Genomic DNA, 27855 nt, shown 5'->3' with positions numbered 1-27855 from the left:
CAGGGGTGAGTGAGGGGGAACTAGAGAAGGTTACAGGGCAGGGGTGAATATGATCAAGATATGTTAAATACATATATGAAAGTGCCATCATAAAATCTATTATGTATAATTGGTATAAATTAATAAAAATATCAACAAACAAACACGAGTCAGGCAGTGGCACATACTGTGGTGCTCTGAAGTGGAGGCAGGTAATTACCCATGAGTTCAAAGCCAGACTGGTTTATGTGTTGAGCTCCAGGCCAGTCAGGGATTCATAGTAAGATTTTTGTATACTGATACTTTCTTGATTGATTTCATAAATAAATGGGAATTGTAGATGGCCAGAAATATATAGCAAAAAGATCTTACTCCAGAGTTCATGTTCATTTTCTTAAAAGTGATGTCTCATGTCTCTCAGGCCGGTCTCAACTTGCTGTGTAGTTGATGGTGACCTTGAACTTCTGACCCTTCCATATCCACTTTCTAAGTTCCTGATTTATACATGTGTACCACAACATCCATTTCATGTGGGGCTAGGCATGGAACCCGGGGCTTTGTGCACATTAGGCCAACATTCCAACAGAACTATATTTGTTGCTTGAGCTCGTGTTTTTACACAGAGTTTACAACCATACCCATGTAATTTCATTGGACTAAGGAGTATGCAGACCTTCTGGGGACATCCCACCCCTTGCCTTAGGTGGCTAATGTAGTCTCTGGGGAATGTGAATTGGCCCCTTAGAAGCTGCCCATCTAAGTGTTCTGGTTAAGGGTCTGCTTTAGGGGTAGTTTTTCTGGATGAGCCAGCTCCCATTCGATTTGTACTGTGTGACCTTGCTTATGGAACGTTCTTGAACTTTGGAGATTGAGTCTGGTCCACTTCATAACAGAGGGGGTGGTGTGTGGTAGGAGCTTGTAACGTGTGTGTGTGTGTGTGTGTGTGTGTGTGACAGGTGTTAGCTAATGATGGAGCAGAAGGATAGTGGTTTATGTTCAGGTGGGTGAAACTGGCGACAGTGTCAGAAAGGCTGGAGTAAGACAGTATTCTTTTTTTCTGTACAAGGTCCCTTGAAATACTTCCCCCCCCTCCCCAAAGCACTATGGGTAGCCTTGAATATATTCCACTGGGTGAGTTGGAGACTTGCTCTGGAGTCTCTTAGGTCGTTCGGTGTCCTGGTGTAAATCAGCTCTGGTATTAACGTGCTGCTGGACTTTCGGAAGGGCCAAGGGAGTAACAGAATAACCTCGGTTAAGGAGGCAGTTGCCGGCACTGCTCAACCTGCCCAACTTTGTGAGTTCTAACTCAGAAAGCCTGACTTTTCCTTGTCCTGCCTTCCATCTCTTGTTTGGATACCCACTGGCTTCCTAAACTTGTTCATCTTGGCACTCTGGGCTTTCCCACCATTTCCTCTCCCCCTCCCCTTCCCCATTCCTCTGCTCCCCTCTCCCTTCCCCTCCCCCTTCCCCACAGCTGTTCGCAGCCCTCTGTGGATGAGGAGGAGACCACCTGCTTTCTTGCTCTCCCATCTCAAGAGGCATGACTCCCCTTCCTCGCTCTCCCTCCACATCCCTCCCCCTAGCAGCTGTGGGCATTACAGCTTGCCTGCCCTGTCCCCCCTCTCTGCCCCCTGCCCTCTAACTCTTATAAAATGTTCCTCAAGCTTAAAGGAAGGAAATGAAGAAAAGAAAGGAGGAAAAAGAAACCGTGAAAACCTCAGTTTCTGCAACGATTCCTGAACATTTCAGCATAACATGCATAACATGAGTAAAACCAGGGACTTCAGGTTAAAGTGTGGTTGTCTGATTTTTTTGTCCTTCCAGGCTTGTGAGTGTGCATAAACCTTCCTGCATACCCTCCTTTCCAAGGCCTCTTTGGCCCGTGTCTGTGAGCGAGCTGTTGTTAAGGTTGGCTTAACATGCATGGTCAGCTTTGTGTATGGTCCTTGGCCTTTCTTACCTACTGTGCAAGTGTATTCCCCCGAGACGCTCATTCTTACAGAGGGCAGCTGGCCTGCATTATTTGAGGGAGATGATCAGGTATTCCATCTTTTATCATCCTGGATGTAGGCGCCTTACCTGTGTCCTATGTTCTCTGAGGCAGATAGTTTTGACTGATCTCCAAGGCCCCCTCTTGGTTGTACGGAACAATAGGGTACAGGGTAGACCTAGTGTTTCTCAGTCTTGCCCACACAGGCCACTTCTTGCTGTCAGGGACTGTTCTAGGCCACACCCCATACCGGGCCACACACATTCCCAGAGTCCTCCAGGGCTTCCTTGACTGAAGATCAGGTTGGAGGTATGAGGGGCTTCCAGGGAGGCCGAGCAGCAAGGTGACCCATCTCCCAGTGTGCTTCACAACACTAGACTTTGTTCAACTAGAGTTGTAGATGCTAGGACAACTCGGCTCCTCTCTGCCCCCATCCCACACAGGAACGACAAGTCTGGGGTTCCCTCCTAACCCTGACCTCCAGTGAGTGCATAAAGGAGGCCAGATCAACTGAGGGATAGGGAGACCTGATTTAGTTGTCTCTGGCTCAGTTGCTTCTCTGCCTCCTCTGTGGGAAAGAGGAAACTTCCTGCCCATCATCCTGTTTTATCTGCTTCTCATATGACCAGCAAGAAGGACTACCATTTTCATAATGCATATAGAATAGTGTTCGGGGGCCAGGTGAAGCGGTGAAGGGGTACGTTCTGCCTCACTTCTGAGGTGTGAGTGCCAGAGAGATGAGCTGTGGTGTGGAGGGAAACACAGCAGTGGGTTCAATAGCCTCAGGCACGAGAGGGCAGGCCCTAGGACAGTGGTCCTGGGTTTTGACTGCAATTTCCCAGTGGCTTCCCAAGGCAAAGCAGCTCCTCAGAGTCTTGCCATCAGGCGGTGTGTGAGGCCCTCCATATAGCACGGTAGCCACAAGTCAAGAACCTCTGTAGGAATCACTGAAAGATCCAGGAACCTGACCAAAGTCTCAACATGACGCTTCCTGTGGGGTGTGTATGGAGGGAGAGAGAGTTGAAAGACCCTAGGGATGGATGCTGAGGACTTGTACTAGCGGTCAATCCTCAGTCTCTGCAAAGAACTAACTGAGAAGACTTCGCTGGCCGGGGCCCTGGACCAGAGGTGTGGGGCTGGTGTGTTGCCAGGAACCAATGAGAGCCTCATATGTTGAACCCAGGATGGTGGTGGTGAAAGGCCTTGTGTTGGCTCTTCTGGGAACTTGAGGGTATCAGCTGGTGTGCAAGGGCAGGGAGAACAGAGATTAAAAGCAACCTGCCCAGACCAGAAAGGGAATCTACGGGGTTCACCCTGCCTAAAAACAAAAAGATGATTTTAGCCACCTTAAAACCCAACACGGCTTAGAACGTGGCTTTGTCCCTGAATGCATTCTTTATTGCATTGTAGATTATAAAGTCAAGAAGATAGATAAGGAGTAATGTAAATGACTACTGTATAGAAACTGCTTTTGAAATCCTGACAGATGGGCTTAGTGAGGTGGTTAATCTAGTCTTTCTTTTTCTTTCTCTTTGCTTCTAGTGGTGCTAGAGATGCGTGCTGGGAAGTGTTTCCCCACCAAGCTCCAGCCGTATCATAGAAGGTTTAGAGACAGAGGCACTCAAGCGATTAAGACTCACTGTCTCCATGGAGCTTGGTCCTGCACTGGGCAGTTTGCCAGTTTCTGCGGACTGCCCTAACACAGGAGCACAAACTGGGTGGCTTTTGGCAACAGGGCTGAGGCTCTAGGCTTGGTCTAGATGTGTAAAACTGGGAAGCAGGTAAGACCGTGCGTCTTATAAACCAAGAGGAACATTCTCCCTCAGCTCTTTTTGTTTCTCGCGGCTGCTGACAGCACCTGGAAGTCCTTACAGTGGCATGCTTCCCATTTGCTCTCATCTCTATGGGACATTCTTTCTGGGTATCTGTCTTCGCATGTCTATCTTCTCACGAGGACATGAGTCATATTGGACTAAAAGACCACCTTATTCCAACAGGACCTCAAATAGCATTGAGGTTTTTTTCTTTTATTTATTATGCTAGGGATTGAACCTAAGGGCCTCATAAGCGCTAGGCAAGCATCCTAACACTCAAGTATAGCCCCACCCCTCCTGTTGTTTTGTTTCTTTCAACATTGACTCACATTGTATCTATGTGACAAGTTTTACATGTACATCCCAAGGTATAGGACTAAAATATATCCTGGGGGAGGAAACACAACTTAACCTGCAGCCGATGGGAGATGAGCCATCTCCAAGCAGACCTGAATGCTGGTGTCACCTCTGCTGGACACACAGGACGGAAGGAGGTGAGTGTGCATATCTAAGCCACACAATTAGACGTAGACAGAATCTGATTTTGAAGCCAAAACTTTGTAGCTCAAAAACAACACATCTCAAGACTGACAGGGGTTCTTTAGGGGGATCTTTGGGATGGAACTCATAGGTCCCAGTCCTTTTCAGAGTCCTGGGGTTAGCATACATCTGCAATAAACCATTCTACTGAGGAACCACTTTGCTATGTCCTGCCTTTCTTGATGAAATAAATACCACCTATGATGAAAAGGGAGTGTGGAAATACCCAGTTAGTTTAACGGTTGAAGGTGTCAGATGGGATGGACATTTTTCTTCAGTTTGCTTTCAGATATACTGGCTGCTCTAACAAGCTGCACTTCCCTCTGGTGGGGTAAAGAGAAACTCTTAGGCCTCAGCTATCGTTCTCACTGGATGATTACCTGTGCTTCCAGTGGCTTCTCTAGCACATGAGGGCCCAGACGGTAAGAGGCAGTGACGAGGTGGCCTGGCTCCTCTATGACCACCATGCTTCTGGCTGCAGAGTTGTCAGGGTTCCCTGCCAGTAAGTGCTGAGATCGCGCTTGTCTTGGATTTTGATCTGGAGCTGCAGCAGGCACCATAGTGCGCAAGCTCTGAATCCCCAGAGAAAACTCTCTGTAATAACGAGCCGGCCGGCCAGCCATCTGAGGAAGTAATTACCCCTGCTGAGGCTCTGCAGCTCAGTCTTAATAATTTTAATTGGATAAGAATTTTTTCTAATCACCGGCTCTGCGTTTACTTCTCTCCATGTGTTCTCTGCCTGCAGATGTTGGTGGCAGTCATCTTAGGGGACTAAAGAGCTGACTTTTCTAGAGATGTGTCAGGTGACCTCTATCCCTAGGATGGATGCATTGATGGCCTTAGAGACAGCTCAAACTGTCGCTCTGCTGGCTCTCTCTGACCGTCTTGGTCTCGCCAGGACTTGTATGTGCCTAAGCTGTGGTCAATGGCCTTCTTGGGACCCAAAAGTAGCAACATATTCTGTAGTATGTATGTACTGACAGTATCTTAAAGACCAGCTGTGACAGTGTCACCTTCTGAGAAAAGTCAGATCTCGGTGATGGTTTTCCTGTTTGATTTCTAATGTCCACTGAATGGAACCGTTCATTATAGGGGAGGCAATGTGTTCTTGCCCTGTTCTGTTCTACTTTCTGGAGTTAATGATTATTTAAATTGCTGTCCTTCTAACTGTGCAGCGGGGCTCACAGCATCTCAGGGCATGCATTCTGTTCTGTGGGGACTTCACTGTATGCTTTCTCCTCAAAACCAAGCAACTATTTTTAACCCGCAAGGTAAATTTAGTGACTGAAACACGTATTTCTGCCTAGTCCAAGGTAAGATTAGCAGGGTGCTGTAACAGAACCACGGGACTGTTGCTGCACTGCAGGTCCCTGCGGGAGAGTGACAGATGGCAGCTTTGAGTAATCTCATTTTAGGGTTGTAGTGGACACACTCCAGTTACTTAGCATATGGAAAGCAGCATCCAAACGAGCTCACAGGACTTGACTTTGAACTTCCTCACTCGGAGGGTTTGTTGAACAAATATGTTCTGAGGGCATATCAGCAGCCAGGTGCAGCAGGGCTGGGCACAGATAGAAGATAACAGCCCTAACTCTTGCTTTTGTCCCCATGTATGTGCGCTTAGGAAAACACCTGCTCATTAGTGGCAGAAAACTAGATTTGTGTCTGAAGGCACTGTGTGTTCAAAGGGAAGTGTTGACGAGTAAGTCAGATCTTGGGGTTTATTGTAAAGGTTGTAAACAGTTACCCCCAATGCTGAGGTATGCTCAGCTTGGCACCTTTGGTATACCAATAGAACCCAGTCTGGCCTCAGAGAAGTCCTTGCACACAGCAGATGACCAGCAGATGCTTGTTTCAAATATTAATGGTGAGCCTCTGTCTTGATGTACATGTGGTTTGTAAACAGCGACCTCGTTCCCTTCGAGATCTGTTTGCGGCAGGCAGGCTCCCACGTGATGAGACATCCGAGAACTGATGTCATTCTCTGACCTTTTGCCTTTTGTATTGATTTCCATTTTGTAAAGGAGACTCTATTACCTTATTCATTTTTAAATGATTATTAAGTTCCTCAAAACTCCATTTCCTGCCTTTAGTTGGAACTGGAGCTGTTAAACAAAAGTGGATCGTAAGGGAAGACAGCAAGGTTGTTGCTCTGGAGGGGTGAGATGCTACAGGTAGCAGGTTAGCATTTGTGCTTGATTCTGCCCAGGAGGCTGACTATGCATCGTGTGCTGTAAGTCCTGTTGGACAAGTTTAGCAGCCTTTCTGCAAATGTCTCTGCGCATGAAATGGAAACCCTTTGTGTTTTCATGTTCAGTCTTGTGTGCATATGGTTCACATATTTCCTATCTTTTATTTGTACGTGCTATGTATGCACAATCTTTGTTCATGCATGTGCACGTACATAGGCCAGAGGACTACTTCAGACATATCCTTTGGAGACATGGTCTTACACTGAAACTGAAGCTCACCAATTGGCCAGAGTGAGTACAAGGGTCTTCTTACACAGAGCTCCCCCAGTGCTAGGGTTATGGGTATACCTTCTCTTTCCCCACCCATTGTTAGGATTATGGATATACCTTCTTTACCACCCCCCAGTGCTAGGATTATGAACATACCTTCTCTCTGCCCCCCTCCCCCCATGCTAGGATTATGGGCATATCCCCTCCGGTGCTAGAATTATGGGTGTACCTTCCCCCCTCCAGTGCGAGGATTATGGACATACCTTATTTACCACCCCCTCCCCCAGTGCTAGGATTATGGACATCCCCCCCCCATACTAGGATTATACACATACCTTCTCACCTCCCCCACCCAGTGCTGGGATTATGGGCATACCACCAAGTCCAATTTTGTTGTTATAATCTAAACTCAAGGCCTCGTGCTTGCACAGATGGCTCTTTATTGGCTGAGCCATATCCCTAGCCCTGTGTTACCCTATTTCCAATCCTCAGTCTTTCCTGAGCGGCAAGATAGGAAATCAGTTTGGTCTGTCAAGAAAACAGATTATCTTAGCAGCTGAAAAGGAGGTTGCTACTGGAGGGACAGACCGAAACTCAACCTTATTTTCTTAGGTGGGATTTATGGAAAATACTTTTAAAACTCATTTCCTTTGTGATTTAGGTGTAGAGCAATAACGGTCAAACGCGTTAAAATAGGATATCAGGGTGTGTGCTTGTCTGCTTGTGTGTGTGTAGGCATGCGCGCACATGTGTGCAGGGAAGGTTTCTTGGCTCTTTTGAAGCAGCAGACATTGGCAAGAAGGTTCCACTATGCTGACCTCACGTAGCAGTGAGATACGTATTTAAAACATAGCTTTGCTTAGGCTTGATGGATTAGAGTATAGGAGTAGCTTAGTCTTGGATTGGGGTGGTGCTGGTCACTCGTGGAGGAAGTTAGAGGTTAAAATGGAAGTCAGGGAAGCATCTAGAAAGAGCTTATGGGTGAGTGGGTCAGCACAATGGGATGGAACATCAGGACTGCTGATAGCTAGAGCAGGTAAGGACATGCGAGAACCGTTCTTGAGGGTCTCGGAAGAGTTTTGCATGGTCCTGCTTTGCCTTGAGCTGGGCAGGGAAGATGTGGCAAATACTTGTCTATCCCGGATGCCTCTGGCAGCTAGCACTTCATTTGAAGGCTCTGTCAGAGTTTAGAACCAAGTTCTTTGTTAAGTCTGGGTTGTTTCTTCATCCCACCAGGCCTGTGACATTATACTCTTAGAGACTCAAGTAACGATTTTGTGACAGGAAACAAACTATCTTTTGTTTTCACAACACCAGAATGTAGCTTAGATCAGGCAAGGGCGGTGTGGTGTGGATAGACAAGCTGGAAGGGTTTACAGAACTGCATGCTCCTATCTGTGGTCACAAGCCTCAACAGTTCCCCTGCTTGGACTGCCCATCCTAGTGGGATTCTGTGCAGGATGCTCACAGTCGATGCCTTTTGAGCATTACATCATCGTGCTTAGCGGGCCAGGACAACAGCACCCCTGCTTTACAGTGAGGCAAAGCAGAGGGCTTGGACTCCACCCAAGGTTATTTACAGACTACACACAGGGCGATGTCAGAGTCAGCTGCATGAGTTCAGACTCAGATCTTGTTCTCGAACATTTCCAATTCCTCACGTGTAGATGTGGATTAGGCAAAGCTTACATTTACATTTGAGTTCAGATATTCTGATTGTTGGAGTTTCCTGCCTATGCCTTCTCCACATAAACTGACCACGATGCTCATCTTGAAATGTATCTATTGTTCTGTAGTATTGAACACAGTCCTGCTGATATGTAAATTTCACATTGAACTTCCTCAGATTTATGCTACAATATGAACTCTGTTCTCAGCTTAAGTAATTTTTACCTGAGGGAAGACTATTTCAGAAGCTTCAATCTGCTCTTTAATTGGGTGGCTGTAAAGAATGAGCAGCGCATGCTGCCCTGCTGTGAGTATGATGGCACCCACCCTGCCAACCCCCCTCTATTTCCTGAGAAAGCTAAAGACTACTGCAGAGATGTTAGTCTTACTTATCTGAGGCATTCAAGCAGTTGGCTGACCACACCCGTGATACCTTTGCCTTGCTGCTCTTCAGGGCACACATGCACACATATTCTCAGGGCACACATGAGCCTATACTCTCGGGACACACATGCACACATACTCTCGGGGCACACATGCACACATACTCTCAGGGCACACATGTGCACATACTCTTGGGGCACACATGCACACATACTCTCGGGGCACACATGTGCACATACTCTGGCATTCAGGCTGTGGCTTCTCTGGCCACTTCCAGCAGCTGCAACAGGTGCACTATGACTGTACCATCCTCTTAGTTATGAGAGATGAGCTCATTTGGTGGCCATTGCTGGGATGTTGGTTGTGATTTGGTTACCACTGGGTGGCTTTGCCTGATTAGTCTGCTACCGTCAATGAACAAAACGCTGCCCCTCTTGGTTTAAGGGAAGCTTGGTTGGAACATAAAGGTTCCACATCCGAAGGGACGTGGTGTTTATATAGAATGCTTTTGGAAAAGAGCTCGAAGTTCAGAGTTTGGGTGTGTGCTGTTGCTTGGAGTAGGAAGCATCCTCACATTAAAAAGCCCAATCATTCCCACAATACTTTGCTGAGTTAGTTATGAGAAACTGCTTTCTGGCAGGAGTGGGCTATGAGATCTTTTGTTGTTGTTGTTGTTGTTTATTTCCTTTGGTTTTTCGAGACATTGTTTCTCTGTCTAGCCCTGGCTATCCTGGAACTCACTCTGTAGACCAGGCTGTCCTCAAACTCACAGAGATCTGCCTGCCTCTGCCTCCCGAATGCTGGGATTAAAGGCGTGGACCACCACCGCCTGGCTCACTATGGGATCTTTTTGGTTATTTGTGACTAATGAATCTAACATTCTTTCCCTTTCTTGTGGTGTGTGTACATGTTAGGCCTTGAAGCCAGGACCCTATGCATGAAGATAAGTGGCTACCCCCAGCTCAGTTGCTTCTTGAGTTTTCTTCTATACCTTCAGACACAGCCCACAGCCACAACCACCAAACCAAATAGCCTAATAGGAAGACAGACCCAGCTTGGGTTCCCCCCATGGTGCTGTAGTGCCCAATGGACACTCTTTGAAGGTTGATGTATAAGGATAGGAATCTCTTCACTCAGGGTTAGGTTTAAGGATCTGGATAGACTTTTTTACCACAGAAGTGCTCAGATGGTGTCTTGAGCCCAAAGCCATTAGAGACCCACTTTGTCTAATACAAAGGCAGAAAAAAAAAACCTAAAAAAAGACTTCAGGCTTTATTGAAATGCTTTGTGTGTGGGTACAGGGGGTGGTGAGTGTCTCCATTAAAAAAGGGGGGCTGTCTTACTGTGGGGTTAATTTTGGTAAGAGCAGAAAACATTGTCACAGTGCCTATGTTAGATTCAAGGCCCAATACTGAGATCACAAAAACCACAAAGCCGTGGGATGGTTTCTCTGAGTGTCCCTGTTGGTCCCATGTCATCTCAAACCTGATGTCAGAGCACATGGATCCAGCAGGGATCAAAGGACGATGGCACCATCACATCAGAGCGAGTTCTTAGTAAGTCCTTTCTTGGGTTCTCATTATACAAGCTGTCATCCGACATCGCTCTCAGCCAGAGTTGTTATTCTAAGAGCCTAAAAATAGGAGTGTTTTGCTCACTGGAATGCCAGGAGGATTTTCCCCACAGTGCTAGACAAGCCATTTGGAGCCTCTGCTCAGGGGAAACCAGACTGCACCCCACAAACTCCCCTTCAGTTCCCTGAAGAGCAGTCGTTAACTTGTGCATATTGGTTTTAGGTGATGGATTGTTATCTCTATTTTTCTTTTTTATATATCTGTATGTGGGTTTGTGCACATGAGTGCAGGTGAACGAGGCCAGAGGTGTTGGGGTTCTCCTGGAGCTGGGGTGACAGATGACTGGCAACTATCTGATGTGGTACTGGGAACCAAACTCTGTAGATCAGAGGACTTCCACCCCTTTATGCATTTTTTTTTAAAAAATAGAATCTCAGGTATTCCAGGCTTCTGTGCTGGCCTTGAACTCTTGACCCTTTTGCCTCCACTGTGTAAGTTCTGGGATTGCAGATGTGTGCCAGCATGCCACACAGAGCTTTGTCACCTTGTCTGTAATAGTCTATGCCTGCCAGGACGGAACATAGGTCCAGCAGTCAGGACCAGTTCCAGGCCTGTCACTCCCTACTCCTCAGCTGTTTCATCTCATTCGTAAAGTGGTGCTTTTGAGGGCTGGATGGGAAACACCATGTGTAGCATGCTGGTGTCCTAACATTACTATGTGCACACCACCATCGGGGGCTATGTGTTAGAGATCTACTTTATGCTAGCTCTACTTACGTATTCTGACTTTGAACTCACTCCTGTTCTCCTGCTTCAGCCTCCCCAGTATGTACTCATTTTTGACTGTTGTGGTAAATATTATTCAGGAGTTTCTTCCCCACCTTAGATCATTTAGTTCTCAAATAAAAGACACAAAACCTTTATATTTATAATAAGCCGTAAAGCACTAGAACTGGGTAGATATCAACCTTCTCTGCTATTTTATCTACTTCCCTGTCAATAACTCTTAAGATATCACTTGCCATGTTTCATCTGGGCCACTCCTACTTCAACAGGGTGGCCCTTGTGGTCCATCTACCCCCTGGTAACTTCTTCCTTCTTCCTCCTTTCTCTTCTTCCTCTTCGTGACTCATGCCTCAGAACCCCAAGACTGGGAACCAAAGCCACACCTACCTTTCTTCTGCCCGGCTACAGGCTGTAAGCATCTTCATTAACCAAGCGGTACTTGGATGGGAAACACAGTGTGTAAGATGTTGGTGTTCTAAAGTTACTGTGTGTGCAAGGTTTATACAACAAAAGCTGGTGTGCATGAAGATCTGCTCCTCTCAGAGCAGCCAGGTCTTGGGTTATAGAATTTAGCATTTGAACATAAGCAGCTCCAGACCAACCCATTACGTTTGACTCCTTTAGAGTTTATAGAAACGTTCTCTTTGCCTTTGAGAGTATCCTTTTGCCATTCAGACTCTTAAAAATTAACCTATTAAAGAAAAGCTTTCTAATTTGTTTTTGTTTTTTCAGAGCCTTTGTTTCTCTGTGCTGTCTTCACCGTGTCTCCTTTGCATCTTCTCTGTGGTTTGGTCCCATAGACATTTGGAGGTTCCATACTTTGTGCTCTGCCTGGCTGGCATGGCTCCTTCCCTGGCCATGAGTTTCAACTGGCTTATTACATGTCTCTTAAAGGTCATTGGCTGGCCTGAGTTTCCTTATGTTTAGAACAGCTGTGGAGTTACCTAAGCAGTTGTCATGGTAGCCCATAGCTCTTGATACACCGGTCCCAGTTTCTCTTGTGACTGGTGTGTTGTTGGTACGGTATGCCTGTTGCTTGTGAACTGACACTGATTATTATATCAGTAGGTGGAACAGTGGCATCAGTCTTTGGCTGTGTTAAGCTATATGTTAAAGGTTGCAGATCAGCTGACCCTAAATAGGCAATTAACCCTGGTGGCCTGGCGGAGTCACAAGATTGCTTTCTTTGAAGTTGAGGATAGAAAGCAGGGTCTTGCCAGTTGCAGTAAGTGCTGTGCGACAGAGCTGATGTGGAAGCCTGAGGGAGAAGGACTCTCAATGGCAGGAGGTTCAACGGAGATCTTTGCTGGCCTCTAAGATGGAGCCTGGCACCACGAGCCAAGTGAAGAGGGTGGCTTCAGAGGCTAGAGGGACGACAAACTGTTCTTACCTGGAGCCTCCAGAAGCTCCTGTTGACACAGATCTGAGCATCGTGTGTCCTGTTAGGTCTCTGCTCTATGAAACTGTGATAGTAAGTTTGTTTGGATTTCCTAGGCCTTTTCTGTTTCAGAATCCCATTTGGGGTAACATTTGGCTTCCTGAACCTTTCCTGGCTTTTGCTGACTTCAATAGCCATACAGATGACTGGTTATGTGATCTTGGAATATCCTTCAGTTGGGATTTGTGAAATGTTTTTCTCGTAGCACAGAGACTGAATGATTGGCATTTGGGCAGAAGACCACAGAGGCCAGGCGCCTTCCTACCTCTTCATAGCAGTGGTGTTCACAGACAGCATGATGTCACTGATGATGTCACCATTGATGTTGAGTGAGGCAGAGCTTGTCATGTTTCTCAACATGTAGGGTTGCCCTACTTTCCATATTGTTGGTGAGTGTGTGTACTCGTGTGCGTGTAGAGTGCGTGTATACGTGTGTGCATATGTGAGTGTATATGTGTATGTGGTGTGTGTGTGTGTACATGTATGTGTGTTAATGTGTGAGTATCTGTGTTTGTGTATGTATGTGTGTGTGTGTGTATGTACGTGAGTGTGTGTGTGGTGTGTATATGTGTGTGAGTATGTATATGTGTGTGTGTTTGTATCTCTGTGTGAGTGTGTGTGTGTATTTGTGGTGTGTTGAGTGCTTCCATACTTCCTGGCACACAGAATACTCCAGGCTATCTAGTATATGGTAGGAGATACTTGACTATCTCCATAGTTCCAGAAGGAAAATTTTCTCCATTCTTGGGCACGGACCCAATTTTGGCAACAGCTTATTTTATTGGAGAGAAGCACCAGAAACCAGATCCGGAGCTGCATGTCTGCTCCCCAATTCTGGATCTAGGGGATACATGTACACATACTAACACTTGTAAGTGCACGTATCTAGACATCGTTTTAAGAACATAGGATGAAATCTGCCCTGCAGCTTACTGGGCTTACTGGAACTGCAGCAATGTGGCAGTCCTCCTGTGCCAGCATCCCGAACACCACAATTACAAGAGAATGCCGCCATCTTCAGGGTTGTGTTTCTCTGAGCAACTGTGTCAGTGATCTGCAGAGATGAAGCCACTGGGAGGATGTTTGCGCACACACACACACACACACACACAATTATGTGTTCTGCAACGATGGGGGTGTGTTGTAAGAGGTTGTGTAACAGTGGCTGCTGCTGTTCTGTGACACTGGAGCACACTTACACACTTGGACACTATTACCATTTGTGTACAAATGATAAATGCCACAGCTCATTGCTTCCAGGCTAGGAACATGCTACTGCACGGGAAACTATATGTCGCCGTAACATAACAGCATCTGCCTAAATATGTTTAGACGTGTTTCAACATGTCTAAATGTTGAAAAAGGCACAAAGTAACAGGATGAGTGTCCCACCTGTGTAGGGCACTTGCAGTGGGTGAGACATGCAGTGCTAACATTTGCTTCGGAGGCATTGTATGACACTATCCCTGGGAGAATGCAAATAAATACCTTCCCACCCCAGGTGGGAACCTGTAACAGACCGAAGAGTAAGGATCCCACGACAGTCCAACTTAGTGAACCAGTGAGTTTTACGGTGGGGATATTTACAGAAATATGGGTGAGGAGTCACCTACAGGAGCAGAAATGACAGCTGCATCACCAGAGGCCTACCCCAGCATGGGTGACGGCTCATGGAGGCTAGAAATCTTGGGCGCACTGCAGGCAGCTCAGCAGGGTGGAGAGTGGCCCTTCCAGATAGCTCAGTTGGCCTGAGCCCCATCTAGACTGCTAGACTTGTGTTGTCTGTGAGTGTCCCTCAGCCGTCCTTTCTGCTTAGATAAGCTTGGTGTGGGAGGGGCCTAGTGAACATGGTCAGTTTCAGGGACTTTCTGAAGCCCAGTTGTTCAGTTTGTGAGTTTAAGGTACTTCCTTGCATGATGGGTTGTATCATAATGATGATGATGATAATAATAATAATAATAATTATTATTATTATTGTTGTTAGATGAGGTGGCGTATTCCTGGACAGATCACGCCAAGCCAGCACAGTTCTCACGTGTGAGGTCTTTACTGACAGAAGTGGCCCTTCAGGGGGAGTGAGGGGAAGAAGTGAGGAAGAGAGAAAGAGAGAGCTATTGGTCAAAGTCTTTGTCTTTTACCTGGGCCAGGCTGGGCCAGGCTGGATCATGACACACATAGCACAGGTGACGTGCGGGTGATGCAGGTAACGCATGCAGAAGGAGTGCCATGGCAACGAACTCAGGTGGGTCCTGTCGCCCAAGGATGATGTCATTGCTGGATTCAGAAACTGGCTGTAAACAGCTTCTGGTTGTCTGTGGACGGTTCTGATGCTAACATCATCATCATCATCACCATCATCATCATCATCGATTATTTCAGCTCACTTCAGAGAAGCAGTCTTCAACCTTCCTAAAACTGTGACCCTTTAATACAGTTCCTCATACTGTGGTGACACCCTCAACCATAAAACTATTTTCACTGCTACTTCAGTAATCTTGCCACAGTTATGGATTGTAGTATAACTATTTGTGTTTTCCAATGGTCTCAAGTGACCCCTGTGAAAGGGTCATCCGACCCCCAGAGGGGTTGGTACCCACAGGTTGAGAAAGAAACACTTTAGAACTTCCTGTGTCTTAAGGAGTTCTTCCAAAGTCGGGCAGTTTTAATCTTGGAGGGAACAGCTAGATAACAGGGCAGTCGGTGAGTGTGCTAGGTGCTCACGTGACAAGCCCTGAGCAGCTCACAACCGTGGGTCTGAGGCTTGCTGTCCGTGGGCCGTGCCAAATCTACACTGAAATATTTCCTTTTTTCAAGAACAATTGTCGTAGTTCACAGTGCAAGTTTTGTTGTTTGTTTGGCTTGCTTTGCTTTATAAGCAAAAGCTTTTGTAGTGATCCTTGGCTTAAAACACATTGTTTATCCTTAATTTGTAAGCCTTTCCATGTCCGAAGTTTTTATATATATATATATATATATATATATATATGTTTTATGATGGCATAAAATCATAACATCAAGACCATCAACTCTCATTGACACAGCCTGTTGCCCCGGAAGGACTTCAGGGAAGTATACAGAGAATTGTCACCTCTGAATTACATGTGTGTGCACATGCAAGTAAGTGTGAGAGTGTGTGTGTGTGTGTGTGTGTGTGTGTGCGTGCGTGTGTATGTATGTGCTCGTGGGAATGCAGGTGGTGGCCAGAGGAGGGTGTTGGATCTCTGGCACTAGAGTTACAGACTGAGGTAAGCTGGTGTGGTTGCTGGAACTGAACTTGGGTCCTCTGCAAGAGCAGTACCTGCTCCTATCTGTGCATGCGGAGTCTCCAGCTCTAACAGTGGGGCCTTTTCTGGCTGTCTCCTGGAAGACTTGCCTGAGGCCCTTACTACACCATTGCCTCTCTGTTCTCCTGTTCAGAGGTATGTCCCTGCTCATGGCTGGGCTTGCTTTTTTGTACCATAGACTTTCTTAGAAACAGGTAAGGAAGTTCTGTGGATTCAGCTCTGCCTTGGTGGAAACCTTTCATTGTTTCCTCATGGAGGGAGGACTGCAAGTTTTTATCATGGGACTCCTGCAGTTGTGAAGACTGAGAGTTCGCAGCACAGGTCGGTCAACTATTAGTTGGAAAACTAGAGAAGCTGATGATGTAGCTGGGGCCTGGGGTGAGGTGCACTGGAGTAAGTCCGGGAGTCTCAAGGCTGGAACCTCTCTGGCTCAGGAATCCAAGTGCAGTAAGAAGAGGTCGCCTGAGCTGGAGAAAAGGCAGGATTCACTTCTCTTTGCGTCTCTGTTCTGTGTGGGCCCTCAGATGACTGGACAGTGTCCTCCTAGGTTGAGGGCGGATCTTCTTTATTCAATCCATGAATTGAAACACCAGTTTCTTCTAGAAATATCCCTGGTGCCATGTCCAGAGACAGTGCTGTATAGTTACCTATGTGGGCACTCCTTTGACTGTAACCAGCATGGTAGCCGTCTGTGTCTGTAGTCAAACAGGGTCCATGCTTGTCAGTCATTTCCTCCCATGTTGATCATTCTGCCTTTTTCCCTCCCTGGAAACTTCTGCTTTGACATGAACCAGGGCGCTCGCTCTGCTGTTCTCTTCCTTGGTGTTTCAGTTCTAGCAGTTATGTGTAGTAGTACCAGGACTGATAAGCCATGCCTCATGGAGCATGTACTTACATACATACCCCATGAAGCACATACATGCATACATACATACTCCATGGAGCACATACATACATGCATGCATACCCCATGGAGCACATGCATACATGCATACATACATACATACACACATACCCCATGGAGCACATACATACATACATACATACGTGCATATACACATACCCCACGGAGCACATACACACATAGATACCCCATGGACCACATGCATGCATATATACATAAATAACCCATGGAACACATACATGCAAGCATGCATGCATACATACATAATACATATATGCATTCTTTGTGTATCTTCCCCATTTATTTCCAGTTACACATGAATACAGTTCTTCTTGCTCACCTCAGTGAGTTGGTTCACAAATCTCTGACACAGTTAGATTGCAGCTTCTTAAAACCCAGTGAGGATCAGTCACAGCTGGGGCAGTCTACGTGTTCTGTGTTTTCTTCTGGAACCTGTATGGTTTACACTTCAGACCATAGCAGGCTATTGAGTTTATTTTTGTGAATGGGGTAAAGTATGTTGTCTATGTTAGTTCTTTCAGTTAAGCACCAGTTGCTGAAGGTCAGATGGATGACTGATGGTATCTGCGAGGCCTGCCCCTCCCATTGGCCTGTGCGAGGCTCCATCATCATAGCTCTGCCCTGCCATACATGTGAATTGTCTTGAGTCTCTTGTAGACCTTTGCTTTTTCCTTCCAATGTTCTATCAGTCGTCAGTGTTTATAAATAGCATGCTGGGGTTTTTACTGGTGTCGAATCGCATCTACAGATGAAACTGGGAGCTACCAATGCTGTAATAGCACAGAATCTTCCATTTGTATTTCTTTGCCCTCCTCTGGCACTTTGTAGCTTAATATGTGAGGATCTGGGCATAGTAGTCCAGCTTGCGCCCGACTCATACCTTTTACTATCGCCCAGAGTGGCTTGTTCAGTTTTAGGTTTTCCCTCAGAGCCTCGGTATTCATTCCTGGCACACAGTAGGGCAGTTGTCACAGGTGACATGGTGTCTTGCTAGGACTATCCTTTGAGTTATTGGTTCCCTAAGATACGTTGGGTGTTGTTGAACAAACATGTCATCTGTGAACCAGGTTTTATTCTCTCTTCTCTCTCTGACACATCTTATTTCCTTTTTCTGTCTTGCTGCGTCAGCTAGGACTTTTGGTATGATGTTAGTGGGCGTGGTGTGAGAAACCATCCTTGCCACATTCCTCAGTTTCTCGGTTTTTCGTAGGAACTCGTTTCGGTTTCTTACCACTGAGCTCGATAACTGTAGGACCTCTGTTTGTGTTGAGAGAAATTTCCAAGTTACAGAGAGTCCTAAGTCCTAGGTTTTGTTTAAATCAATCATGAGTAAGTGTTAGATTTTTTTTCAGATACTTTTTCTATACCAATTGACCCAAGAATTTTACCTTGATGATATATATTTTTTTCTAATACATATCTAGTGAGTTGCAGTTGCTCATGGACTTTATTTAATTGTTGGACTTGGGGTTTTTTTTGTTTGTTGTTTTGTTAATGTTTTGTTGATGAGTTTTTGTGCGAGAGACAGGGCAGCTTTGTTTTTTTGGTAGTTTTATTGATTTGGTTGTTTCAGGAATGCAGGGTTCACTATCACAGTAGAATGAACTGCACAAGCATTTACTGAAGGAGGTCATAGAGAGTGTCACCATTGTCCCTTAAGGTAGAACAGTATTTACCAGTGAGCACATCTGAGTTGCATAGTTTTTCAGACCATTGGTTGTTGATTTGGTTTCTCTACTAGATACAGGTTTGTTCAAATGCTGCACCTCTCCTTATGAGTTTCAGTGGTTCATTTTCTTAAAGGATCATGTCAATCTGTGTAAGTTGTTGAATTTAGAGGCATAAGATTACTTACAGTTATCTCTTTATAGTTACTAACTCTAATCCCTCCCTCCCAGGAGGGTCTCAGCATCTTGGGTTGCTTTGGATGCCTCCTTAGCCACACATGACCTGGGACTTTGATCCCCTTCCACCCACGGAGCTCTGGAATTATATAGGTTTGCAACCTGATACCCAGTTTGTGCCATGTGGGGGATCAGAACCCAGCCCTTTATCAGGCTGGGGCAGGCATGGCTGTGTCCCCTGCCTTCCCCTCACTTTATGATATTGGTAATTTGTCTTTTTCTTCTTTTTTCCCCCCTGGATCTAAGTAGAGCTTTGACGATTTTTAGTGATTTTACTGTTATTTTCTTCCCTATCTTTAAGAAGCTTTTACTGATTTTTCTCTCTAATATTTTTTGCATTAGGATCAGACTGCTGTTTCATTTTCTACTGTACTGGCTTGGATTATTGATTTCAGGTCTTTGTACTGTCCTAATGTATGCGACTGATATTGTAATTTCCCTCTAAGAAGAGGGAAATTGCACACTGGTCTAATTTGTAAAACTTCACTTACATGTAGTTAAAATATTTTAAAAATTCTCTTGAGGGTTTTTAAATTTGATCTGTGTTTTTCGAAGTTGTTTAATTTCTAAATTTTGGGGAATTTCCCAGCCTGCTCTCTGTTCCTCGGCGTCTGGTTTAAGTCCGCTGTTGCCCAAGGGTGTGATTGCGTGATCCTGATTCCTTTCAGGTGGCACTGCTGTTAGGTCCTCCTTGGTACATGTCACTGTGAACTTGAGATCCTCCCCCTTAGCATTTTGTACTACCTGTCTTTAAACCCGATAGTGTTTGTTGTGAAATCTGTTTCGTCTAAAATTTATTTACTCAGTTTACCCCCTTCTCCTCTCCCTTCCCATCCCTTGTCTCAAATAGAATCATCTGCACACACAAACACACACACACATGCACACTCACAGACACATGTTCACACACACATACTCATATGCATAGACACATAGACACACATATAGACACACACTCATGCACACATACACACATGTGTATAGACACACACTCATGCACGCACACACACATAAACAAGCACACAGGTGTGCACACACACACACACACACACACACACACACACACACACACACACATCTGGCAGGTGAGGGAAAGACCCTCAGGTTCAGTTTTCTGAGACTGGCTTATTTTGCTCAGTGATCTCAGATTTCATCCATTCTGCAAATGGCAAGGTTTCGTTCTTTTTGTTTGTTTGTTTGTTTTGTCTTCATGATAGGGTTTCTCTGTGTAGCGCTAGCTATCCTGGAACTCGCCCTGTAGAGCAGATTGGCTGTGAATGCACAGGGGTTCGCTTGCTGGGATTAAAGGTGTGCACCATCACCACCTGGCTCCTTACAGCTTTTGAAATCACTTTTAATTGGTGTATTTAGACCCAAACCACATGAAGTCATAAATTGATTTTATGGCTAAATAAGACTTTATTTTGTGTAAATACTACATTTTGAGATCTTTGATGAGCGTGTCTTGCCTAGTGTGCATAGTGTATTAGCAAACATTAAGCTGGATGTGGTAGCACACAGCCCATAGCCTCCGTACCGGGGAGGTGGAAGGAAGAGAACTGTGGGCTTACGGTCATTCTGGGCCAATACAGTGAGTCTGAGGCGAAGCAAGCCTGGGCCACATGAGACCCTATCTTTTTTTTTTTTTTAGATAGATTTATTTATTTATTTATGAGTACACTATATCGGTCTTTAGACACACCAGAAGAGGGTATCAGATCTTATTACAGATGGTTGTGAGCCACCATGTGGTTGCTGGGAATTGAACTCAGGACCTCTGGAAGAGTAGCCAATGCTCTTAACCACGGAGCCATCTCTCTAGGCCAAGACCCTATCTTAAAATAAAAATAAAATAAAATAAAATATGGTGTTCAAGTACTATTTTTTTTGTTTGTTTGTTTTTTGAGACAGGGTTTCTCTGTGTAGTTCTGGCTGTCCTGGAACTCACTCTGTAGACCAGGCTGGCCTCGAACTCAGAAATCCGCCTGCCTCTGCCTCCCAATTGCTGGGACTAAAGGCGTGCGCCACCACCGCCCGGCCTGTATGAGTCTTAATGTTAGTTCCTTACAACACAAGATTTGTCATTTTAAAAAATGCACTCTGAAAAAAAAGTCACTTTTAGTTGGTGTATTTAGACTAAAACCATGTAAAATGATAACTTTTTGCAGTAGGGGTAATTTCTAACATTTTAAAACTGTCCACTACTTATTATCCCATTTCAAACCCCTTTCTGATTTTAGCTGAATACTTTATATGAGCCGACTTATTCAATTTTCTCACTAACTTCTTTTCTTGGGCAACGTCTAGATTTTGATCCTCTTTCTCTGAAGAAATCTTGCAGGTTGGTCATCTGGGAATCCATTTCCAAATTCTTGTTTAAAGACAGCATTTCTCTTTTAGGATATAAAAAAAAATGTATTTTATGTATGTGAGTGTTTTGCCTGCTTGTAAGTGCACCTCATGTGTGCAGTTCTACCAGAGGCCAGAAGAGGGCGTCACATCCCCTGGGACTGAAGATATGGACAGTATTGAGCCTCCAAGTGGGTGCTGGGAGCTGAACTTGGGTCCTCTGGAAGGGCAGCAATTCCTTTCCTGCTGATCCATCTCTTCAGCCCTCTCCAGGATTAAAAATAAATGTTTATTATTATTATTATTGTTATTATTATTTTCCAGACTGAATTTTGCTGTATATTCCAGGGTGGCCTTCAGTTTGTGTTCTCTTACCTGTGCCCAAGTGCTGATTACTGACATGCAGGACTGTGCCAAGTTCTCTCAGTTTTAAGGACCATTTCACTGAGTGTAGACTTGAGGGCTGGGCTGGTGGTGCTTTCTTTCTCATGAGCTTGTGTTCCCACCAGAGCAGATCATAGGCACACACTGCCTTGTACAGTTCTTTCAGTTTTGAAGGATACTCTGTCTGGGTGTGGATTTGCAGGTTGGCTTTTAAATCCTTTCTTAGAGTTTTCCTCTCTCCACTTAAATTTACTGTGCTCTTGCCTTCCTGTGAGAAGGGCTAACCTGTTAAACACAATTACTATAAACTCCCTGTCTATAATGGCACGCTCTGTGTCACTTCTGTGTCTCACTGGCTCAATTATACTGCTCTGGGTACTAGGAACCAAGGGGATGGTGATCTAGGTGCTTTTGGGACCATGCTTCAAGGTTGGCTTTAGCTGTGTTGGCATAGTATACATAGACGTATAATATGTACCATGCCATCACAGAAACGTGATACCAGGGCTTTCAAATCTCTCAGAGCTGCTTATTTTGATACCATTTGCCTTTGAGCTCCTTCAAGGGTTTTCAGATGATTGGAACCAGCATTCTTTCCTCTTCTCCACCGTCACTGAACTAGAAACTTTGGTGGGTTGGTCAGTAACCGGGAAAGTGAGGGTTGTGTGATCGTGCTAGGAAATCTCAGACATGATTTGCCTGTGACCTTCATATGTATTCATTAGTCATTCTCCTCCTTGCTTTGGGGACAGAAAAGCCAGGAAATGTCGGTCTCTGACAGTGTTCTTCTGTAGCTTGGATAAGACACTGGCCACTCCTCTATGGAACTCTGGGGTTTTGATGGAGAATTCCCAGAGGCCATTGCCTCTCAGCCCACCTTCTCAGCCTGGTGGGTGCCTAACATTAAAGCTCATGCAGGCTGGCTTTTAAATCCTTTCTTAGAGTTTCCCTCTCTAAGGTTAGGGGGTTCCCTTAAGACTGTATGTAGGCTTGGAACTTTTTTTTTTTAATGCACTCAGACCATACTCAATGGTTACCAGCATTACTGTTCAGTTGTCCTGCAGTTAATGGCGCCAGACCATGGAAATCTATTCCTACCTGTGACTGGATTCTCCTGGTGTCTCTAGATTTCAGGGTTGTGGTCTAACCTATGACCTCAGTTCTTTAATGAGTCGAGGAAAAGTCCCCACCCCCAGGCTGCTCAGTGTTCTCTTGTGTGAATGGGATAACTTCCAGGCTCCATGAGCAATGAGTGGAAGTCCCCTGTGGCTTTCGCACACAAGTTTCCCCACTAGCTGAAGCGGCTGGGTTGATGTAAGACATCCTGACTTTTCAAAAGTACCTGAATCTTGTAGAGGGAAATAACCACTCTTTCCAGTCAAAAGAATCCCTGTTTTTCTGTGGCTGCTGAGTTCTGCCCACTTCTTCCTTATTTGCATGGTTCCTTGAGTTCCTTGGGAGGCTGGGGTCATAGCTTGGTGGTAAGTGCTTGCCTAACATGTACACAGTATTGGACTCAGTCTCCAGCACTGCCACTCAAACAAGGAAGCTTCCTGTGGGTTGTAGATCAGTCTTGGAAATGCCAAGGGTATGTACAGGTTGGATGGGTATGGCATTTAGCCCTTTCTAATTTTCCTCAGCTTCTCTGTCACCATCCTATCCCGCCTTTCCTAGTCAAATGTGTTCTCTCAGTGGTCTTTTGCAAACACACCTTTAGCCCTCCCGCTTAGCAGCTGCTGATTGAATTCCTATCAGGAGAGCCTGTTCCAAAAGTCAGCTGCTTAGTCAATGGGAATATGGGAAGCACCCAGGAAGGAGGCGTGGTTTCTAAGTAGCCAGAGTAATCCTGGGTATAAGGGCCTGTGCCCTTTATCCTTCTCCTGAGAAGGTCATTGAGTTGAGCAGAACAAGGAGCTCCTAGGACAGTTTGAGGCTGGATAGGGTCAGGAGAGAGCATCTGCCAGGAGATTATCTTGTTTGTAACAAGATTGATCAATAAGTAAGCATGCTAAGAGTCATGAAAGCCCGGGTTGGTGAGGCGTGTCTGTCATCCTTCCTCAGAAGAAGGCTGAGGCAGAGAAATGGTTACTTAGGGGCTAGACTGAGCTTGCTCAAAAGGACTTTCTCAGTGTTGTGTTTGATGTAGTTGCAACTTGTAAATTTTGTGGAAAGAATACTGATGTAGTGAGTGTAATAGAAAGTACTGGCATGGCCAGGTGGTGGTGGCGCACGCCTTTAATTCCAGCACTTGGGAGGCAGAGGCAGGCGGATTTCTGAGTTCGAGGCCAGCCTGATCTACAGCGTGAGTTCCAGGACAGCCAGAGCTATACAGAGAAGCCCTGTCTCGAAAAACAAAACAAACAAACAAACAAACAAAAAACAAAACCAGAAAGTACTGGCATAAAGCTCATCAATTTTATATATATATATATACACACACACACACATTTGTGTGTATATGTATGACTACAAATAGAAATGTTAAATGTATATACATGTGTATATTAATATATGTGCATGGGCTGGAGAGATGGCTCAGTGGTTAAGAGCACTGATTACTCTTCCAAAGGTCCTGAGTTCAATTCCCAGCAACCACATGGTGGGTCACAACCATCTGTAATAGGATCTGATGCCCTCTTCTGGTGTATCTGAAAACAGCAACAGTGTAATCATAGTAAATATAATAAATAAATCTTTAAAAAAATAAATAAATATATGTGCACATATTATGTAAATATATGTATACCTATGCACACATCTTTGTGTTTACATAGTCATATATATGTATATATCTACATGTCTACATGTGTGTGTGTGTGTGTGTGTGTCTGTGTCTGTGTGTGTGTGTTTTCAAGACAAGGTCTCATTATGTAGCTTTGGCTGTCCTGAAACTCACTATGTAGACCAACCAGACTGGCTTCAAACTCACAGAGTTCTGTCTGCTTCTGCTTCCCAAGTTCTAGGATTAAAAAAATGTACCACTATGCCTGGATTTATAATCTTACACTTTTCTTAATTTTAAAAGAAAGTGTTTTTAACGTGCTTGGTTTTTTTGCTTGCCATTTATGTGCACCACATTGCAGTACCTATGGCGACCAGAAGAGGGCGCTGGATCTCCCGGACCTGGAGTTAAGGGCTGTTGTAAGCTGCCATGGGAACTGAACCCTGAACTCCTCTGCAAGAGCAGTCAGAGCTCCTAACCAGCTCTCTAGTCCTCGGAAATAGTCTTTAGCTTTCCCTACTGAGATCTTGGTGTGAGCACATCTGACTGGTTTTTAAATGCAGTGCCTCGCTAAAGAAAAAAAGAATTACTTGGAAAAATGGCTAGTGCCAGGTTGGGAGCAGAGATGATACGTTTATTGTGCCACAGAATATGAATAGCAATGAAGCCATGTTCAAAGGACACAGATACCTGCTAGAACAGGCTCGCTGGGATAGTCTGAACATCCACGTAAATGATGATGGTGGTAGATCATAACCCAGGTTTGAAAGCAGGACGCACGATGAAGCCATGCTGATGTAAATGAGGTGAGAAGCTGTGGAATGTGGGCTTTATAGTTTGTCCATGGGAAGCATTCAGACTCCATTCCTCGGGACAGAGCAGCAGGCGCTCTTAACCAGCAAGCCACTCTCCAGTCCCAAACAGTCTATCCCTTAATCATGTGACTAAGCATGTGACTAAGGAAACGTTACCAGGAATGAGTTGAAATCCTCCCTCTGATAGCATGTGATGGAATGGATATTTGTGACCACTATGATCACAAACTGTCACAGACTGATAGCCACATCAGACAAACCAAAACTGTGGGGCATGCTACTGAAAATGAGCCAGTGATCTTCAAAATGGTCAAAGGCATGAAAGTCAGAGTTCCCAGATGCCACAGAAAATGGCTAAATTTGTCACATGAACCCATTACAGAAGATAGTAGAGATAGGTTCCCAAATCTGAGAGTTGGACTTGGTTTTTTTCCTCTTTAGTATTGTAGTTGATCTAGGAATTTACTTGCAGATTGAATTTGACATCACCCAGTCAGCCCCAAGGTCATGAGTGGTGCTCGCCTGTGGGTTGTGTTGTTGCTGAGCCAGATGTGAATCAGGTTGTGTAGTCAGTAACAGTCCCCCACCCCCAGGCTTGTTCCCGTGTGGGGATGGGCGATTAGGTGGGAGCAGATGCAATTGTCTGCCTTCAGCACAGGGCACAGCCATCACAACGGAAAACAATCCCTCCTTTGCCTTTGCACCGTGTGTGTGTGTGTGTGTGTGTGTGTGTGTGTGTGTATGGATATATCACATATATATATACACACACATACACATATATACACACACACACACATATATATACATATATACATTCACATATATACATGCATACATATATGCACACACAACACACATATACAACACACACACACATATACACACATACATATATACACACATATATACATGCATACGTATATATGCACACATGCACACACACATATATACAACACATACATATACACACATACATATATACACACACATATACACATATACACACACATATACACACATGCATACATATACATGCACACATGCACACAGACATATATACAACACATACACACATATACACATATACACACACATATACACATATACACATATACACACACATATACACATATACACAGATATACACATATATACACACATATATACATATATACACATGCATACACATTCATATATATTCATACACACTATATATACATACATACACATACATATATATATACACACATACGTACCCCACAATCTGTGAAGGACTTGATGGGTTTTCCCCTCTCAGCATATTTCTGGAGCATATTTCTACTTGGGATGAGGCTCATAATAAAGTATTAACAAGCACATTACATACACAGTGCCTTTTATGGTCCAGGCAGCAGTTGAAGTAAAAGACATGTTAACTCATGTAATTCTCTCAGTTATTTTTACAAGGTAGTTATTCCATTTTAACTAAGGAGACCAGCTACACACAAGTTCAAACAACGTTAGGTCACAGAGCTTGAAATGGTAGTGCCAGGTTTGGATGAAAATCTGATTTGAGGGAACTACTCTTATTTCCTGGGTTTTGTTGGCATAGCTGATGGTTGTAGACTCCAGATGGTGGGTAAATGGGTGGGGAGGTCTCTGGTGAGAATCAAGGAGCTACTGTGGTCAGATGCCATGACCAAGGCAACTTACACAAGAGTTTATTAGGGGCTTATAGTTCTGGGAGTTAGAGTCCATGACAGGGCAGCAGGTGGCAGTCAGGCATGGTGCTGGAGTGCTAGCTGAGAGCTTACATTCTTATCTACAAGTGGGAGGCAAAGAGAGCTAACAGGATTGGTGAAGGCTTGTGAAACTTCAAAGCCCATCCCCAGTCAAAGCTACACCTCCTAATCCTTCCCAAATAGTTCTGCCAACACGACTAACTATTCAAACCAATGGGGGCTGTGGAAGGACTTTGGATGAGAAGAGTCAAGAGTGTTCAAAGGTTAGTGAGCTGTTCTGTGGGAGGCAGGAAGGTAAGAATGGTGAGAGACATGCAGAGGGTAGAGGCCTGGCTCGTGAAGCTTCAGAGGGAAACAAATACTCATCAGAGCTTTTGTGTGGAAGGTCTATGACGTCAGGTCAGCTGGAGCCGAAGAACCAGCTGTGATTGACAAGAGACCAGAGCCACTGAACTGAAACCTTTGCTTTGCGGCGACACTGGATATTGCTCAGCTGGGGCTGAGATATTAGCAACAATTAAGGGGAGGCCAGGATCATCGAAGTGAAATCTCCTAGGAGGTGTTTCCTGAGAGTTACACACAGGTGCTGTGTTTCAGATGTGTATGAAGTGAAGTGGGCCATGGAGAGTAGCTGAGGTGTGGCACTGTGAGAGGCCAGGGAAGGCCACTGGTAAAGCTACAGCCCAGTTAGCAGTTGAAGGCTCAGAATTAAAGGGATCCCGGAGAGGAGATGAGGCTTGACACAATGGAGAGAATCCAGGAGAGGATAACAGGGAAAGAGCAAGCCAACAGGCAACAGGTCTCCGTGGCGACATCAGCGGCTGCCTCCAGGCTCCTCTATGGCCTCTGCATCAGCTCCTGTGTCCAGGTCCCTGCCTTGCTTTGAGTTCCTGCCCTGACTTCTGCTGGTGATGAACTGTGATGTGACGTGTAAACTAGATTAACCCTTTCCTCCGCAAGTTGCTTTGATCATGGCGTTTCATCACAACAATAGTAACCACGCTGAGAAGGGACCATTTTTCATTCCAACCACCACAGCTCCAAGCACAGAGTAGGTGGACGTGTGCTGACTGCCTGGCCTGGCCTGGAACTCACAAATGTCCTTTCTTCTGT

The 27855-nt window shown here is 45.1% G+C and overlaps 1 protein-coding gene across 2 annotated transcripts in view; it reads left to right on the top strand.

The window, feature by feature from the left end:
• Tbc1d8 (TBC1 domain family member 8) overlaps positions 1-27855 on the top strand; it is a 110101-nt gene that overhangs the window by 26263 nt on the left and 55983 nt on the right. The gene's annotated exons all lie outside the window — the stretch shown is intronic.

The sequence above is a fragment of the Grammomys surdaster genome, unplaced genomic scaffold (assembly GCF_004785775.1).
Source record: "Grammomys surdaster isolate TR1022 unplaced genomic scaffold, NIH_TR_1.0 255, whole genome shotgun sequence".
Classification (NCBI taxonomy): Eukaryota; Metazoa; Chordata; class Mammalia; order Rodentia; family Muridae; genus Grammomys; species Grammomys surdaster.
Note: the sequence above shows the minus strand (reverse complement) of the source record. Positions and strands in the feature narration are given on the sequence as shown.